Source organism: Equus przewalskii, chromosome 1 (assembly GCF_037783145.1).
Source record: "Equus przewalskii isolate Varuska chromosome 1, EquPr2, whole genome shotgun sequence".
Taxonomy (NCBI): domain Eukaryota; kingdom Metazoa; phylum Chordata; class Mammalia; order Perissodactyla; family Equidae; genus Equus; species Equus przewalskii.
The window spans coordinates 11,710,822-11,729,643 of NC_091831.1; the positions used below are offsets into that span (position 1 = coordinate 11,710,822).

The window sequence follows — 18,822 nt, forward strand, 5'->3', positions numbered from 1 at the left end:
TTATTAGGTGCTTTGAATACAACTGTGTTTGGTTTTAGAGCTGGCACTTTTTCCTGTCTCCTCGCCATGAGATGTCATCCTGCTTCGCTGCCCACCTAGTAAGGCCTGCCAGCCTAAACCTACAGCCTCTGCTCAGAAGAGGTACCTGCTTTCTCCTGTGATTTCTGTGCCAACCACTCTATAAACCAAGTCCTTCTTATTGGCCAGGAGCGGGGCCAGAGCAGCAGGTCTCTTAGTTCCTTTCAAGTCTTAGAGAAATGCTTCCCCTTGGGAGAGCATCCAGGGTAAGCCTTGTGGTTTCCATTCTAACGGCCTCCTTGATCATTTCTTTAAAAAGGCGTGTATGTGGGGGTAGGGAGAGTGAAGAGTTGTTAAAATGCTAGTCATAAATTCCTCAAAATGTGGAGAGCCTACACTAATTTTTTGGCATTTCTTTCTTTCTTTTTTTCTTTTTTATGGAAGTATTTACATCCAGTGAAACTGCAAATCTTAAGTACACGATTTGATGAGTATTGACAAATGTATACGCCAATGTAATTCACACTCCAATCAAGGTATAGAGTATTTCCATCACCCTCGAAAGTTCCTTCAGGCCTCTTTCTAGTCAATCCCCACCTCCCCCAGTATTTCTCATGATCATGTAATCAGATCTGATGTAATAGATCCCTAAATCTTTCCTGGATTTGTCTCCCACCCTCAGGAGTCCATGTGTCTTACCAAAGCCTCCAATGTCCATGTCTTGCTCATCTGGTTTGACTAACTGGTGTCATTGATGTAATGGACAAATATGATGTTCTGTGCAAGGCCAGATAGCTCAGGTCCCTTCAGAATACATTATGACCAAGGGTGGGAGGGCTAAGATGACACTGGGGCAAGACCATAAATACGCATGGTGGTTCATCTCATGTAAACACTGCTTCTGGTTCTCCTTCCTAACAGGGATGGGAAAGAACACATTCTCCTGACCCATAGCTCCATTCCATGTGCTTAGGCCATGTCACCTGCTCTAGAAAAATACCGCATGTGGCATTGCAGTTGCAATCGGGGCACTCGTTGGTTGAGTTTGAATTAATCCTCGAGGTTCTGTCTGGTTTTGCAGAGGCCAAACTGCTGACATACAGGAGAGCAGGATGGGACCACCACCCCTGCATTCTGTAGGTTTTTCTGAGTCTCCACAATTTCCCCTGAGATGAAACACTGGTTTGGGTTTACTGTCTTGGCCAGGGGAGGGAGATGAGATTTCGGGGGTTTCCACTTGGCCTTCCTTGCTGTGATCACTGTAACCCCACAGGCCAAGGAACCAATCAATGTGTGTGTATGTGGCAGGTGTGCGGAGAAGTTGCCAATTACCAAGGGTACCCAGTCCAATTACACATTCAGAGACTAGAGAAATAACCGCTGGGGCATGTAGAGACCCAGTGAACCTACTGTGAACTGGGGCTTAACCAGGACTTTATTCTCTGGGCCTTATATTCTCCCCCTCTAATGGGGGTGGGCACAGTAATGTTTCAGGTCCTCAGGTGTCAATGTCAGCAGCCACCTGTGTCCAACAATCCTCAAAATATCTGAGCATTCCCCTTTCCTCAGAGTATAGTTAGCCACATAAATGGCCACAGGTCCCTTTCAGGGAAGGACAGGGGGCCCAGCCTCTCTCCAGTCAGTCTGTTCCAGGTGTGAGAAGGTAGACATGGGATGTTAACTTATTTTGATGGCTGCCCTCGGCCTCCTGATTACCCCTTCTTGCTTTATTCTGGCTGCGTAGGTTGAGCAATACCCTTGTTGTCTGCCTGTCTGTCTTTCCCCTCAGAATGAAAATTCTTCTAAACATTTCCATAGCTCTCTATGGGTCAGATCCCTCTTGCTGCCACTCTCACCTTGCTGCTCATTACAATAATTACACACGCCTGGCATCGGATGGTAAGTGCCACCTCCTGGCCTCTGTCATCCCCATTGCTCCCAGGGAGCCCAGTTCAGTACCAGGATCTCCACCAGCATCCTTGACCTTCAGGGGAGAGCCACCACTGAGCTTCTTCATGTCACTTGCCCTGTCACCAGTGCATTCTTTCTGCTTTGGCAAACGCAGTGTTCTTCCAGGCCTTTCTGTGCAACACAAGAGCTGTTGTGTTCTCTGGCTTTATGTAGTATATCCACTCCAGCTTGCCCACTTTTCTGAGCCTTTTGATCTCTTCCTCCACCATCTGTCATGACAGATCTGGCATCTCTACTTCACTTACCATCACATTTTCTAAGCTACCAGGAACCAGCCTAGCAGGGTTCTAGCTCCACCTCCTGGGGCCCTTGCCAGGATGTTAAATGCTGTATCAAAGGAGAGTGTTTCCATCTCAGTGTGACTCCCCATCCAACTTTGCATTGCATCTCACTCTGTCCGGCACCCTCACCCTTCACTCCACACGTACCCTCCTGGCTCCTGCGGGAACGTGTTGGGTGGGTCCCACAGCACCTTTGGGCTATAGTCCCTTTCCTCTTTTAGCAGGACTGCACTCCTCTGGCCAGATGTTGTGACTGGACCCTAGTTATTAGTCTGGTGGCAGGAGGGGAGCTGGGAGTGGATTTGCTGGGGGAAAGGGGGGGATATGGAAGAGAGTGGTGAGGTATTGTTGTGCAAAGCAGATCTCATCATCGTCTTCATGTGAAGGCAGACACTAGCCTGTAAGGAGAGAATGGGGTCCTTTTTCAGGTCTGTAGAACTCCGGGAGATCTGGGATTTGAGATGTTTTCATATTTCAGCTCAGTTGTCCCCTTGCCACTACTGCTTTCCAACCAGGGCCCTGAGCTTGGCACAGCAGACCTCCAGGGTTGAGACCATTGCTCTTTGAGCTCTTTTATTCTTAGAATTAAATTCAGGGCCTGCTTCCCAGCTGTCTCTGCCTACAGTTGCAGAAGACAGGGATCTCTTCATATGCTGCCAAGGAGGCCCTTTGGTTTTCATATTTTGCCTTATATTGATGTTTAATCACCATTAGCCTTTCATTATCTTTCTCCAACAAATTGATAGCTTCTAGCAACAACATCTGATTCCACCATTCATATAATTATTGTTTCCTCCAAACCTTTTTTTTTCTTTTGTGAGGAAGATTGGCCCTGAGCTAACATCTGTGCCAATCTTCCTCCATTTTGTATGTGGGACGCAGCCACAGCATAGCTTGATGAGCAGTGTGTAGGTCCACACCTGGGATCTGAACCTGTGAACCCTGGGCTGCCAAAGCAGAGCATGCGAACTTAACCACTATACCACTGGGCCTGCCCCCTGTCCTCCAAAACTCTTAAATGCCTGAGATCCCAAATCCATCAGAGCATTTTCCTGCCAGGGATCATGTCCTAGTTCACCACCAGTGAAAATTTTAACAAGTGCCCCACAATGGCAAGCATGCACCACCAGGGGTGAGGTCCTCATTGCAGCAGCCAGCAGATAATCTGGTTCCAGCATACTTCCGGGACCAGCTTGCACAGGTCAGCTTCCCCAGCACAGACTGTGTGCAGGAGCTTTCCTGGGAGTGGTCTCAGGACCAATGCTTTTGACAGGGGAGGGAGGCAGGAACGAGCGGAGGGAGAGGTTAAACTGTGATCCAGCTGCAACAAAGGCCTTGGCCAGTCCCATGGGGAGCTCCGGAGCTGGACTCTCCCCGTCAAGGCAAGAGGGCTGGACCTGTGCGCCCTCTACGTCAATTCGTTATAGGATGCAGGCTGCCCCAGGAAGGGGACGGAACCTGGGGTGAAGCTGCTTTCCAAGGCTGAGGGCAATTCTGGAGAAGGATTCGGCCAGAAGCTACAGTAGCCAACTCTTGCAGAGCTGGGGGAATGAGCGCCTCCATCCCACAGGTACATCTGGGCAACACATCCCTTCACTTTTCCTCTCCAGAAAGAAGGAGAGAAAAAATAGCCTATTTGTTTGGGTTTTTTAAATGATTGCACTAGAGACTGTAATTTGCATCCTTAATGTAATACATACTGAATTAATCTTACACCACTTCAAGTGCAAGGTTTTCAGTAGACTCACACTTGTACCCCTATCTTTTGTGCTAGGATGTCATATATTTCACTTCTACATATGTTATAAGCCCTTTGCTTATAACATATAAGCACATTGCTATTATTTTTGCTTTAAACATTCAATCACCTTTTACATAAATTAAACATTGATAAAAATTGTCTTTCATGTTTATTCACTTATTTACACTTTCAGGTGATCTTCATTTCTTTCCAGAGGCCTGCCTTTCTGATCTTGTCTGTCTTTAAGCTATGAAGGGGTTAAGTTGCGATTCCAGAGGCCAGTGGTTCCTTCTGGATTAGACTCTGTCTGGGCTTCGGAACCCAAGCACCCGAGGCTGTTTTCCAGCTCCTCTTCCACTGCCACCTCCTCAGCGAACTTGGGGCTGCTGTAGAATAGGTGGGAGAATTATTGGCTGAGTGATTTGTTTGGGGCCCTTCCAGATTCCTTCCATCCTGCCAGCCCACAAGGTCCTCTCAGGCTCAGCTGAGTTTTCCTCATCCCTGCAAAGTCCCACCCCATTCTGGCAGAACCCTCTTCCATGTTCTCGTGCCCAGATCCACTCCTCCCCCAGGAAGGAAGCTGCTCACCCATGAGAGGCTCGCGTCTCTCTAGAATTCAGTTCATCCAGGGTTTCTTGCATCCCACGGCTCTTAGGTAGCCCAATAGAAAAGCACACTTTTTATTTTGCCCAAGTTTCTCTTGTTATCTCAAGAACAAAGGTCTTTCCCATTCTCCTACATTCTAACCGGAAGCAGAAATCCTCAGCTTGCTTGCTTTGCTTTGCTTCTGTTCTCATTTCTCCTTTATCAGTGGGCTGTTGTGGGGAGCTAAGGTGGGACATACTATAGTCATGCGCCACATAATGATGGTTCAGTCAATGATGGACTGCATAGATGACAGTGGTCCCTTAGGATCAGTATCATATAGCCTGGGTGTGTAGTAGGCCGTACCATCCATGTCTGTGTAAGGACACTCTATGATGTTTGCACAATGATGAAATCATCTAACCACGCATTTCTCAGAATGTCTCCCCGTGGTTAAGTGACACGTGACTGTGTTATCGGGCCAGGATGATCATAGGGCTCTGGTTTACCCAAGCCAGTGCCTGGGATTTGCAATGGTTCCCTCGTACTTGGAGCGATCACTGCATTTCCCTTCGTCTAAGGGGAAACACTGGGAACGTACCCAGAGCACACACAGCAGGTGAGGACACCTGGGTCTCACCTGTAGGTGCTGCTGCCAAACTACTGTGTGAGCCTGAGCTTGTCGCCACCTTTGGACCTCCACTTTCTCATTTGTAAGTCTCATTTGGAGTTTCTGCTACGCTGCCTCCGTGGAGAATGAAGCAGTAGCACTTTAAGGTTCGCACTCAGCTTTTGCACAAAGAAAACCAAGAGGGCACTTTGTGGCAACTGAGTTCCGGTAACGTGAGAGGCTCCGGTCATGCTACCTCCTTCGTTAACTTGTGATGATAATGTACACACAAGGCAGTAATTCTTTATTTTTAAAAAATAAGATGGTGGCTAATTTGATTTGAATGCTCCAGTCTGGGAGTATGCTTCATGATTTTTAATCCAATTAGTGTTAGAGAGACTTCTGATTCTAAGAGTATCTGGTTTCTGCTTATGGTATAAGCTCTAGGCCCCAGTGACTCACATTTCAAGAAGGGAAAAGTTGGGGCCTATCGTCGATAAAAAGGGTCTGTTTATATGGTTGCTTCGTTTTTTGTTATTCAACCCAAGTGGCAGGGCGAGGCGATTTTAGCTCAGATTTCTGTAAGCAACAGAAAACCCACAGACAATTTCAACTCAAAAGTTTCCATACAAATTAGCACTATTTCTCAAAAGGGCCTCAAAACATCCTACTTGAAGGTAAACAAAAGCTGCCAGCATGACCGCTACGCAGGGGAACATTCTGGAAGTCTCGGCCCAGAGGTCAAAGGTCAATAAAACAGTGGGTTAGCTGTTGATTTGAGCTGAATTATACAGGCAGACGACCTTCAGACGACCTGATTCACTCTGTCTTTGCAGCCTTTCTCTTCACATTAGACCTCAAAGTTAGTCGGAACCACTCTCCAAATAAGTAGCATTTTTGCTGGGAAAATAGTGCCCGAATCAAATCTTCAATTCTGTTTTGTCAGCACCACATCCATTGAAGACTCTGAAATTTCTACAGAGACTATATGCTTGTAGTAACATTGTGGCGTAATTTTCACACTTAAGTTTTTTTGACCAATAAAATACCTCGTCGCTCTCAAGGTAATTTTGTAACAAGAAACGTCCTTCTGTCCTTGGCTGTTGTTGATAAAAGTCACATGAAACCATCTTAGATGTGACACAGTTGTGCCCTGTTGCCCCTGTGATACGTCAGCCTGTGATCCAATTTTTATGTGATAGGAAAGTGTAAAGAAAACGGAGAAAAGTGCAAATGACAGACAGGAAAACACTTTGTAGAACCATCTGTTGGAGAACACGTGTCTCAAGCTGAGATCCTGCTCGTACGATTGGGGAATAGAGTTTGTAACAAAGCGCAGTCTTCATAGCGCTGTGCGGAGGGGAATGGTGCTAAATAGTTTTGGTGTTATTTCACAAGATGGAATTTCATATCTCTGCCGCTGAGGCCCTCAGGTGACCAGAAAAGAATGGGAAGATGAATCTTACATATTTTCAGCAGGAAAAAAAATTCCTGGGCCATAATTACTCACCGTGCCCTCGAGAATGAATCTGGCTCTGTAGGTTCAATTAATTATGAAAACATAGATGAGACCAACTAAAACACTGTACAGAAATGGAAAACAAATACTGTCCCCTCAGTAAAGTGTTGTGGAGAGTATGAAAAACATACCTCTGTCAAGAATGTGGAAAACAGGGAGTGGCCTTGCAATAACATGTCTTTTTTTGAAGGCTCTAGGAAAATCGAAAGCATATTGAGCGTTGGATGAGGACTCCTGGCAAAGGGGGAGTGACAAGATTATTTCTTTCTGGCACTTCTAGGAGCGGGATTAGTTAATTGAATCTGTGGTTTTCAGATTCAGTTGGTGCTTCTGGCACGGCTGCTAGATGGACAAGGTTCTCGGGTCCATTTTCCCACTGGGTCCTGTGCCCAGGTCTCCAGGAGGAGAGGGGAAGATTCTGCAGTCTGTCAGCGCCCCGGCCTGTTTAGACAGCCCCATGCAATGAGACGCGCATTTATCTGAGCTGCACGAGCAACTCGGATGTCCCGGGTACCGGGAGAAAGGTTGTTTTTTTGCAGATGCGGTCCTAAACTACTGTCCAAATCCAAAATGGGGAGATGAGAAAGGAGGAGTAAAACTGCAACCTCCGAAAGATTCCCCAACCTTAAGAAACTGGGAAAAAAATACTAAAATATTTAAATATGTGAGGCAGAGGGATGGTGGGAAACTCACTGATTTCCCTCTGTCACCTGATTTTAAAACTTTTACAAAACCACTAAGCTCCTACAATTCCTCTCACAAAGTTATCAGATGTAAGGAGCGTCATTGAAGTCATAGAAATGATATCTCAATTTTGATATCTGAATTCAGTTCCATCCCCCCCCCACCCCGATGCCCGTCAGCACCAGCCGTTGTGAATCTTTATCCTAAGTGTGAAAAAGGTGGGAGATTCTTTTCCCTACATTATAATCAGGACATTTATGGCCCAAATAACTTTTTTCCTTAAGTAAGATTACTGTGCCCAAACAGTTTATTTCTCTAAAAGAAACCAAAGCAAAGAGACCTGGGCAGTTCTCGGGAGAACATGGAGTCCTCAAACTTTATGGTGACAAACTATTCTGTTTCTGTCGCCAAGTCTGCCAGATCTTAAGTTGGAAGTCCATGATGGGGACAACGTGGCAACGGGAGAGCACGCAACACCAACACACATATTTGGATAATGGTCCTTCCTCTGCCTGGCTGAATGTCTGCATAAAAGTCAGGTGACTGGGACTAGGTCTTAATTGCCTTGTGAATGAGGGCATAGAGCTTGACAGATAGTCACAAAAATCGCATCCTCCCCTCCCCCAAGATCTACTAGTCTAGGAGTTGAGGAAAATTCAGTTCTTTTTCTTAGAAGGTTAAACATAATGTTTGTTAGATACTCTAATGTTCTAGCACATCTGTATTTACAAATTGTACACCTTAATTCCATATTTTTTTGGAGGGAGATTAGCCCTGAGCTAACATCCGCCGCCAATCCTCCTCTTTTTGCTGAAAAAGATTGGCCCTGAGCTAACATCTGTGCCCATCTTCCTCTATTTTATATGTGGGACGCCTGCCACAGCGTGGCTTGATAAGCAGTGTGTAGATCTGCACCCGGGATCCAAACTGGTGAACCCTGGGCCACCGAAGGGGAATGCACGAACTCAACGCCTGCGCCACTGGGCCGCCCCTACCTTAATTGCTTTTTAAAGGGCTAAGTCAAAACTCATGATTCCAGAAAAAAGTATTTACAATGGTTTAAAAATATGAATAGCCAATGAGCATCCTGGTCATCTCCAAATTCTTGGGTAAGTTTGAGAGTTGAGAAGACTGTGTTCTTATTGCTAGTTGATAATTCTCACCATGAGTATGCTCTTTGCTTAGGTGTGAGTGGCTATTTCGCCCAACTTTCTAAATGTCCAAAATGAAACAAAGCCACCAAATATGAAAAGAAACAAACAACAAGAAAGCAAAACAAGGAAAAAATATGATCCAAATTCTTGCCTCTTACATCGTACTGAGACAAGATCACGCCTTCAGATGTTTCCTCTTAGAAGGCAGACTTTTCAAGTGTTTTGCATATGATCACTCCAGACACTGGCCACAGGGGAGAAAGGAGAAGGGAAAAGGGTTTCTCTCCAGCTTACCTCTCCCAAGGAGGATTCCAGCAGGGCACCTGGCAGTTTCAGTAAGGAGCAGGACTTACTTGATTCTTTCTCCTTCTCTTCCTTCCGCATTTCTTCTGCTTTGCACCAGAAAATGAAAGGTGCAGCATGCTTTCTTTTTGAGGTGGCCATGTAGAAAATTTAGAGAAAATTGCAAGACCTTGCATCTAGTTCCAACGTAGCCGTTCAGTAACCGTGAGATTTGGGACAAAGATCCCCAGGACTCAGTTTCCCCATCTGTGAAAGGAAAGATAGGACTACTTGAATGGTCTCCAAGGTCTCATCCAGTTCTCACATTCCAGAGCTCTGACTCATTGTCTTCCTATGTTAAGTAAGCTTCTTGGAGCCATATCTTGCTTGTTTGCGGAACTAGAAACTTCTAGAAGGGTTAAAAAAAAAAAGAGATACTAATTTCATATTATCTAAAACTATAAGTTTGGAGCAGTCTGGTATTTCTCTTCCTCTCAATAATTAAAAATCTTTAGAGACAAATATCATTTAGAGTTAATTTTTGAACTAGTTTAGAGTTAATTAAGAAACGTATTGGCACTAAGTACTTGCTCATTCCAAGAAGATGGAGGTTTTAAATATTTAACTTGTAAATCCTGTGATTCAGACAAACATCACTCTAGGAACAAGGAAGTTCGGGAGATTAAAATCCAGGAACGCCGAGTTGCAGTTGAGTCACGTTAAAGATTGTGCAACCTCGGGAGCGCACACTCATTGTTCGGGGCAAGAGATGCCAGTTACGGTTACAGAGCTTTCAGTCATGGGAACCTGCGTCCTCAGATAGCCCTCCGTCAGTTTTTCCTTCCTTCGCTCTTCGAAAATTCTAGGTCTCTCTGCAGGGGCGACTCCAACTACCAACCCCCAACCAGTTCTTTGGTTCTGCTTTCAAGCTGGTCTAGGGCGTGGGTTATGGGCACTCCAGTTACCCGAGCGTGACGAAGATCTCAGATTCAGTGCAGCCCTGAGTCCTGCTGTGCCCGTGATCAATCTCTTGCTTCTCAGCTCCAAATTCACCCTTAATTGCCTGTTCTGGGAAATTGTAGAATCCTTTAACAATGTTTCCTTGGCCAGCTGGCATGATACCACGCTTTGTGAGTAGAGGGTGCTAGAGAGACACAGCAGGGGCAAGGAGCTCTCCCTTCCGATTCCACCTCTGGCACCTCACATGACTTCTCCAGCACCAGGTTTCCGTGGTGCCTGGGGCTTCCCCTGTCCCCAGCTCCTACAGCAGCACTGAGTAGCCAGCAGCTTCCTCTGTGTCCCCTGGAGCAATTTTGTAACGGAGCACCTCTGGTGACATTACCCTGGGAAGTATTTTCCCTGGCACCCTGAAAGGCAGATTTCTGGCATGTTCCTCTGGTGGAGCACCACAGCCACCTCCCTGCTGTCCAGTGAGCCATGACGGTGCCCTCTCCAGGAAAATGCATCCCAGCCCTGAGGGTGGGCTGTGGGTGGGGGCTCTTCCTTAGGCTCTGACGCCGGCCCCAGGCGCAGTGATGGCTCCCTGTACCTGCTAGTCTTATATTCCTTAGAGTTTCGTTTATTCGTTAGCAACCAATCCCCCATTATTCCAATTCTCTCTTGTAGTTAATAACTCTTTATATTAAACTTTGTTTGTATAAATTACTCCTGATTGGATCCTGAGTGATTCATATCCCAAGGTGAAAATTTGCATATAATTATTATTTGCATATAATTACCTGGAAGACTATGGTTAAATTCGTTGTTCATTTATCAGTGTTGGGTGGATAGTCTGCTGTAAGCTCTCTTTCGGTCTGGTACCACTGTGTGTTAGTCTGCTAAGGCTGCCATAGCAGAATACCACAGACTGGGGGTTCAAATAACAGAAATTAATTTTTTCACAGTTCTGGAGGCCAGAAGTTTAAGATCAAGGTGTTGGCAGATCCAGTTTCTCGTGAGGCCTCCTCCTCAGCTTGCAGATGGCACATTCTCACCATGTCCTCACGTGGCCTTTCCTCTGTGCGAGCACATCCCCAGCGTCTCCCTGTGTTCGAATTTCCTCTTTATATAAGAACATCTGTCAGAGTGGATTAGGGCAAAGCTTCACAGCCTGGCTTTAACTTGATCGCCTCTTTAGGGACCCATCTCCATGTACAGTTGCGTCCTGAGGGACCGGGCATCGGGGCTGCAACAGAGGAATTTTGAGGGGGCACAGCGCAGTCAATCAATATGTGCTAGTTTTGATTTTCTAACGGTGACCTTAGCGATCACGTAGAAGTACCTCTGTGTGGTGAGAGCATCAGACTGGGCTTTGGAAGACCAGATTTGGAGCCCGGGTTCTGCTACTTATCAGTTGGGAAAATTGTTGAACCTCTTGAATCTCGGTTTTCTTGTCAGTTAAATGGGCTTAAAGGGGCATAAAGCAGATTCAATGAGATCATGCAAATAAAAGTGCTTTAGAGTCTACAAAAGACTTTACAGAAAGTGAGGTATTCCTTGGTAGGTATATGGACTCACACGTTTTTAAAGACTCTCCCATGACATTTCATACTTTCTACTTATTAAAAGGCAGTTGCCAACCTATTAAACCGGTGTTAAGTATAAATGGTTTGTGTAGCCAAAAAGTCTCTTTGGCTTGTTAGACATGAAAAAGTTCTCTAGCCCCACAACTGTCGCTGCATGTGCCAGGAACCTTAATTAAAACAAAACTTTGAATTAATTATTATGTTGTCTCTTTTGTTTTCTCATTCTCTGCAGAAGTAATAAGCAACATCATTAAAGTCTCATGAAATTATTTGACTTACTCCTACTTTTGGAAAAGATAGAAATTACATGGCCTTCAGAGTGGCAGCCAGCACATTTTTTGGCAATTGCAATATTCACTAATAGAGGGATAGGAAAGAAGCTATAACCTGGTTCTCATTTTACCCAATATCACAGCCTTTCTCCCCATACCACAGTAACGCACTGCCTGCAGTCATCTCGCATAGTGGGAAACTGAGGCACTGGGCATCATCATCGTGTTCAGGTGCTGAAGGGAAAGGAAACTGTCATTTATGGAGGAGCTTTATGTACAAGGCACATCGCACAAATTTCACTTAATCCTCACACCATCCCTAGAAGGTATGTTAATAATAATAACAAATATTATTGCTTAGTGATAATAAATGTTATTATTAATTCCATCTTACAGAGAAGGAAACTGAGGCTCAAAGAGGGTAAATAAATTGTCCAGAGTCACGTGGCTAATAAATAGTGGATCAGAGATCAGAACTCAGACCTGCCTGACTCTGCCGCTGTGTGTCTTCCCACCTCCACTGTTGGCCAAAGCTTATTCACAATGGCTTCAATTTAAAAGTGCTGTTAGCAATATAATTGTCATAGAATGGAAAGCAATTAGCAGTTGAATCTAACAGAGCTTCAACTGATAAAATTCTCTAGTGATTAGTTACTTAGTTTTCAAGCTACATCACAGATAATAAGAGTTAAGTGCTGGATCCAAAAAAAAAAATGTTTTTGGCAAATATTCAACCATGTGCTACAATAGCACCAATTGGCCATGTGCCCCTTGTGCATATAGAATCACTATCTCCAACCATATTTATTCTGTTGCCTTTCAGTTTTCCCTCTGCCATCTGTGTATGCGTTGACTTAATCTCTAGAGCAAGTTATGTTCATATATTTATCTAGTAAAAGAAAGTGCGCTGATGATAACTATTTGTCTTCCTTTTAAATTTCTATATCAGAGTCAGCAGCTGAGAAATATACTTTTTTTTTTTTTAATTTAGAGTCTTTCTACTTTGCGCTAGATCTTTAAGAGGCTTGGAGCTTACCCCTCCATAAGTTTCACTTTGAAATCTTGTTGGAACAATCTCGAAGCTGATCTCATTTCAAAAGAAAAACAGAAAATAGAATCAAATCAAACTTTACTGAAATTGAGAAGACAAGTCATGAGGCTCAAAGGAGGAATGAATGAGACCGTGGCTCTAATAGCGGGAGGGAGGAAATGACATCAATTAAGTAGGACCATTCGTGAGGACCCACCTCCTTTGAGGTGTCCCTCTTGGAGTTCTTCCCTTCCAGAGCTTTGCAGCGCAGTTATTTCAGTATTTCACTCCTTGCTGGATAAGTTCCTTGAGATCAGGAATTGTTTCACTCATCTTTATCTCCTATTCTTCATCGTGTTTCAACTGCCTCGTGGACCCATCACCTTCTCTAACTGGACTATTACAGTGGCTTCTAGAAGAGCTCCCTGCCTCTGGTCTTCTCAGTGTCACCTCCTGTCCACAACGCAACATGATGCGGTCCAGTAACTCCCCATCTGATGCCAGATTGCTCTCCAGATACCCTCTGAACTTCATTGCTGACTCCAGAGGCCTCGTAAAACTTGGCCCAAACCAAATATTGTCAGCCCTGTTTCCCACCATCTCTGCTCTTTCTCGGAGCCCATTCCCTGCAACTTTGTGAAGAAAATAAGCGGGATGATGAGATAGTGAGGACGATGTGGTAGGGTGGCCGGGCCTTCTTTAGACTGAGTGGTCAGAGAAGGTTTCTTTAAGGAGGTGACATTTGTGTTGGGACCCTTTGGGGTTGACCATATGGAGAGGTGGGAAAGAACACAAACTGGCATACCAAGGCTCCAACACAAAGGCCATGGAGGAAAACAGAGCTGACCTTTGAAAGGACATCGTGGAGACCAGTGTGCCGGGAGCACGGTGAGGGTGGAGGAGATGCAGGAACGGAGCTGCAGATTAGGTGGGAGGCAGGTCCCGCAGGAGCTTTTCCACCTTGGAGAAAGGGCAGTAGTCAGGCTGAAAGCGTCTGCACCATCTACATTCCGAACAGATCCCCTGGCTGTGGGGTAGAGCGAAATCAAGGGGGCTCCAGTTCCAGACTGTTCCAGACTGTTTTCCAAAGTCGCTTCTCTCTGAACACAATCTGTGTACAGGTGAGGGATTGTTTATGTCCCAATCAGTTGAAAGAAGGGCCACAAGATCTTTCTTTGGGTTTGCATTTTGAAGTTTCAATTGAGTAGGCAAGGGTTTTGGTAAATGTTCTGCTCAATAAAGTCACAACTCTATTACTTACACTGGTATTCTAAAATTAAACTGGTAGTTTAATTTTAATTATTATGATTAAATTTAATTATATAAAAAATAATTTTAACACACGGTAGTACCTACTGTGTACCAGGCGTGGTACTTGGCACTGAGGATACAGAGATAAATGAAGGTGATTCCTCAGAGCGCAGTGGGCTAGCCTTGTTCCTGGTGACCCCTGTTTAAAGTTCTGTTTTGAGATTTTTAACCAACCGTGTGTTTTAACACTTGATAATATTATGACATTGTATTCTTTATATCAGCTTATAATCCATTGTGATTATAATCAGGTGATATTTTCACAGCAAAATCACGTATTTTTCTACATTTTCCTATTTAATCTGTGTAGTTGGTTTCTTCTTTCTCAAACCTGGCCTCAAGGACTCATTCTCTTTGATTCTGGTGACATTTCTAAGGATAGTTATAAATTTGCATATTGGCTGCAAACAGCTCAAAAATCACTTCCGAGAACTCTGTCCCCAGGTCATAAAAAATGGTTCTGATGGAACAGTTCCGGGAGTGCGGTGGACTCTGGAGTCTCCACGGGAGTCTGATAGGTTTCTTCCCAGTTTGGGCAGAAACTGTAGTAAGGAAGTCATCAACTTTAGTCTGTTTCTTTAAAGGGAGACTGTGCTTGGGCTTGGGGACAGACCTGAGATTTGCAAGGACTTTGGAAATTCTGAGCTATGTGCCCCACAGTTATAAAATTATATCTTAGACAAGTAGCCCATTTTTGAGGAGAACACTTAGCCTTCTATTCACAACCACATTTGTTGCATTTGGATCCAGCAGGGAAAATTAAAATCTTGTGTTTGTCAGCGGTGAGGCCAAGATGCATGTGCCCCAAGTTTAAATATCCAGGAATCATCCAGTGGTTTGCTTTTATTGTTCATAAAGTCGGCAGAGACAAACCACCTGAGTAGTTCCAGATGTTGAATCAACAAGGCCGTACTTCACAGACCTACATGTAAAAAGTAACTTTACAGGCCTAAGAAAAGACCGGCAAGATTGTGCCATTTCAGGATAGAAAGATGCTTTCATTCTTAAAACAGGTTAAACACAGGACGTGCCCCCCTGCAGATGGCAGGTCTAGGGGACTCTTACCTTTATTAGGCCACGTGAGGCTTCAGGTTGTAATCCACTCTCCTCTGCTCTGTTTGTAAAGTAGAAATCCCAGAGATGGGCTGGCCCACTCCAGAGGACTAGACTGTTTTAAGATAGCAAGGCTGTCAAATTTTAACAGAATAACCTGAGAGCAACATGGCAAAGACAAACTTCTCCTCATTGACTCAAATGCTGGAAGATCATAGAGACATAAATGTGGCTTACGGTTATTAGTCTACTCCATCTCACTGGTATTTTGGCAATGAAACCTAACATTGTTCTGGGCACCTTGCTTTGTGAGTTGGCTACACAGGGTAACATTATACGGTGGTAAGAAACATGACTTGCATGGGCCTGGGGCCAGGAGGTTGGAATTCGTTGCCATAAATCTTGAAACTGTTGGAGGTGTCTTATGTTCAAGTTTATCTGGCACAGCCCAAAAAGTGAAAGCTCTGATAGCCAGAATGCCTACATGGCTATAATGCATAACCTTACTGAGTGGTAAAGAATTTTTATGGCTACTGGCAAGAATCCAAACAGGGAATCAACTGTCTCTCCACAAGATATTTCAGTGGAGTGACCCAAGTTATCCAAGTAAGATGCTGGCTCATAAATCTGGGGTTGGAATAATAACGTTATTCTGTGTCCTAAGTATTACATTACAGTGGCCGGAAGATGGAAGCATGTATATTATTTATGCACAGGGCTGCTCCATCGTCAATCGATGAGTCATCATGATGATCATACAATCCCATGCATTTTGTGCAGTAGCTAAAATCTAACATTTATTGAGAGGTGATTATGTGTCAAGTACGCTGGTAAGTGGGCTTCAAACATTATCTTGTTTAAGCCTGCCAGGTGTTGTGAAGGAGGTGCTTTTGACAGATGGGAACCTGAAGTCTGGAGCTGTTAAGCGAATTGCCCAAGGTCACAAATGATGGAGCCCCATTCAGACCAGCCCCAGGGTACTCCACACTTAAGGCCTCTTTTGACAATGATAGAAAGCTTTTTTTAAATCTTGAGCAGTTTTAAATATTAAAGACGTAGAAAAATGTATCCAGAATAATGGAAGGAATAGTCACTCAGCTTCCCGCCAAGCTTAAGAAATAACTATTGTCAGCACAGTTAGACTCAGGGGCCTCCCCGCCCTCCCTTACCCCCAGGGGTAACTCCTCCCCTAAACTGGACGCTTCTAATTCCCATGCATTTGCATCATACTTCCACTGCGGCAGCGTGTGGTCTTAAGCTAGGTATATAGGATAGTTTGGCAGGTTTGCATGAATGGTATATCACGCTTCATGTATTCTTTTGTAACTCTTTTCACTCAGTATTACATTTGTGGGATTCGTCCATGTCGATGTGTGTGCTGTAGCCCTGTTCACTTTCGCTGTGTGAGCATACACTCTGTGTTTATTTCTCTTCCTATAAAGGGTATCTTCGCATCAAGCATGTCAGTGACCTCCTCAGCCACCTTCTGTGTCTAGCAGGATTGGTAGTGATATCATCATTTTACTGATAAGGAAACTGAAGCTCAGGACCTCTGTCTTAGTTCGCACTCCTAAAACTGGGTGGCTAAGAAACAACAGACATTTATTTCTCTCAGTTCTGGAGGCTGGAGGTCTGAGATCTGGGTGCCAGCATGGTCAGGTTCTGGTGAGAGCGCTCTTCCGGGTTGCAGACAGCTGACTTTTTGTGTCCTCACACGGCAGAGAGAGCAAGAGAGCTGTCTGGGATCTCTTTTATAGGAGCACTAATCCCACTCATGAGGGCTTTACCCTCATGACCTAATCACCTCCCTAAGGCCCCACCTCCTAATGCCATCACATTGAGGGGTTAGGATTTCAACACATGAACTTGCCAGGCTGGGGCACAAACATTTCGTTCATTGCAGCTGCACAGCCAGAAAGTGGCAGAGCCAACATTTAAACTCAGTTCTGACTCATTGTCTGGAGCTTTCTCTCCCACTGGACATTGGTCTTCTCGGCGGTCTAAAAGTCTGTGCAGAAGCCCCATCTGCCAGGACCTTTTTTGGCCATCTTTTCATCTTCTATTTTTTTTATTTTGTGGCTAGAATAACTTAACGAACTTCACCTGGGGCCTGGCCCCCCATCCAGCCTCTTCTCTGAAGCTCTTGAAGGAAGCTGAGGCTGAAGGCAGCATTCAGTATCTTATGCCCATCGCTTACGACGTCTGAAGGTCACGGCAGCTGTGGAACAATAGGGATAAAGACAGTGCCTTCCCTCCAGTAGGGCTGGGACACGTGTTCTCCTTTTATTTTTATTTGTAAAAGACTCTTAAAAATGTGTGTGGGTGTGTGTGTGTCTTGCAGGAAGCCCTGGAGAATGCTTCCCGGTGGCTGCAGTGTTCACACCTCGCCAGGGGCATGAAGGTTGAGAAAGTAGTTCTATTTTGTCATAAGGTTTAATACTTAAATTTGGGGGAATTTGTAAACTGACAAATTCAACAACAGTAGAAGGCACTAAAAGCAAGGAAGTATCATTTGAGTCTTAGCTTTGAAAAGGGTGGAGGTTGGTTAATAACATTAGAAGCTGATTATTTCTACCTGTAACTTCCTTTCCTGGCATCCTTGGCAATGAGGATCACTTAGAAGCAGAAACATTATTGTTTTGCTTCCCATAGAAAGTACTTCTAGAGGAATGAAGTTGATTATTTGAGGGGAATACATTTTTAAGTGTTTTATTATTTAAAACTTGAGCAAACCAGTAAAATCCAAATAAGACTGTCATTTAACAATATTGTACCAAAGTCAGTTTCCTGGTTTGATATTGTACTATAGCTATGCAAGATGTCATCGGGGGAAGCTGGGTGATGGGCACACTCTACTGTTTTAGAAACATCTATGTGACTTTAAAATTTTCAAAATAAAAAGTTAAAAAAAGATTTGAGGAGCTCCTTTTGCTCCTTGAATTTTGAGCCAGGCAAGTCTACCAAAGGGCATTTTATGGCATTGTGCTTGAGAAAAGTGGGGAATGGGAATTTTGAAACAATATGTAGCACCCAGTGAACTTGCTGGAAGGTAAGATTAGTACTTACGAAAGCGTCTTAAGTTTGTGATCACCCAACCTATTGGAACACACTAGTGACGCGGTCCAACTCTCAGATGTTCTATACTTCAAGGGCTCTCAGCTGTGGCACTGCTGGTGTTTTGGAATAGACGCTTCTTCGTCGAGGGGGCTGTCCTGTGCATGGCAGGATGCTCAGCAGCATCGTGATTTCTACCCACTAGATGCCAGTAGCACTCTGCACACCCTCCCCCCCGCAGTTGTGACAACCAAAAGTATCTCTGACATTGCTAAGTGTCCCTGGAGGGAGCAAAATTGCCTCTGGTTGAGAATCTCTTATACACTTAGAAAACAAATCTTTTGTCTCTGCTTTTAAAAGAAAATGAAATTTACTGATTTTACGGATTACAATGGCTGCGCCCTCCCACTCATCCTTCCATTGGCCTTCAAGCACAAACTCCTCGAGTAGAGACTCTGGAGTTTTTAAAAAATGTACAATTTCATTCATTCTTTAGTGTCTTGGACATATGCAGTGGTATTGAAATAGAAACCTTTTGTTTTCCTCTTAAAAGACTGTCTGAAACAGATATTTCAGAAGGAGAAATGTACGTATGGCCCCAGAAGAGCAGAGTGTAGACAATGTTGGCAGTATTGAGTATCATATAGAGTCATAATTTCACATGTGAAGGTAATTCGTTACATTAAAACATTCACAGGCTTTAGTTTATTTAAGCCTCTGGGGCTAACACAG

At 44.4% G+C, this 18,822-nt stretch overlaps 2 long non-coding RNA genes across 2 annotated transcripts in view; one reads left to right on the forward strand and one right to left on the reverse strand.

Annotated features, from left to right (window-relative positions):
* Positions 1 to 18,822, forward strand: part of LOC139077335 (uncharacterized) — a 180,267-nt gene that overhangs the window by 149,908 nt on the left and 11,537 nt on the right. The gene's annotated exons all lie outside the window — the stretch shown is intronic.
* Positions 4,151 to 15,230, reverse strand: LOC139076963 (uncharacterized). Its single transcript, XR_011529059.1, has 3 exons — positions 15,049 to 15,230; positions 8,858 to 9,112; positions 4,151 to 4,397 (listed from the first exon to the last, which is right to left on the reverse strand). It is a non-coding gene; the product is annotated as an uncharacterized lncRNA (long non-coding RNA).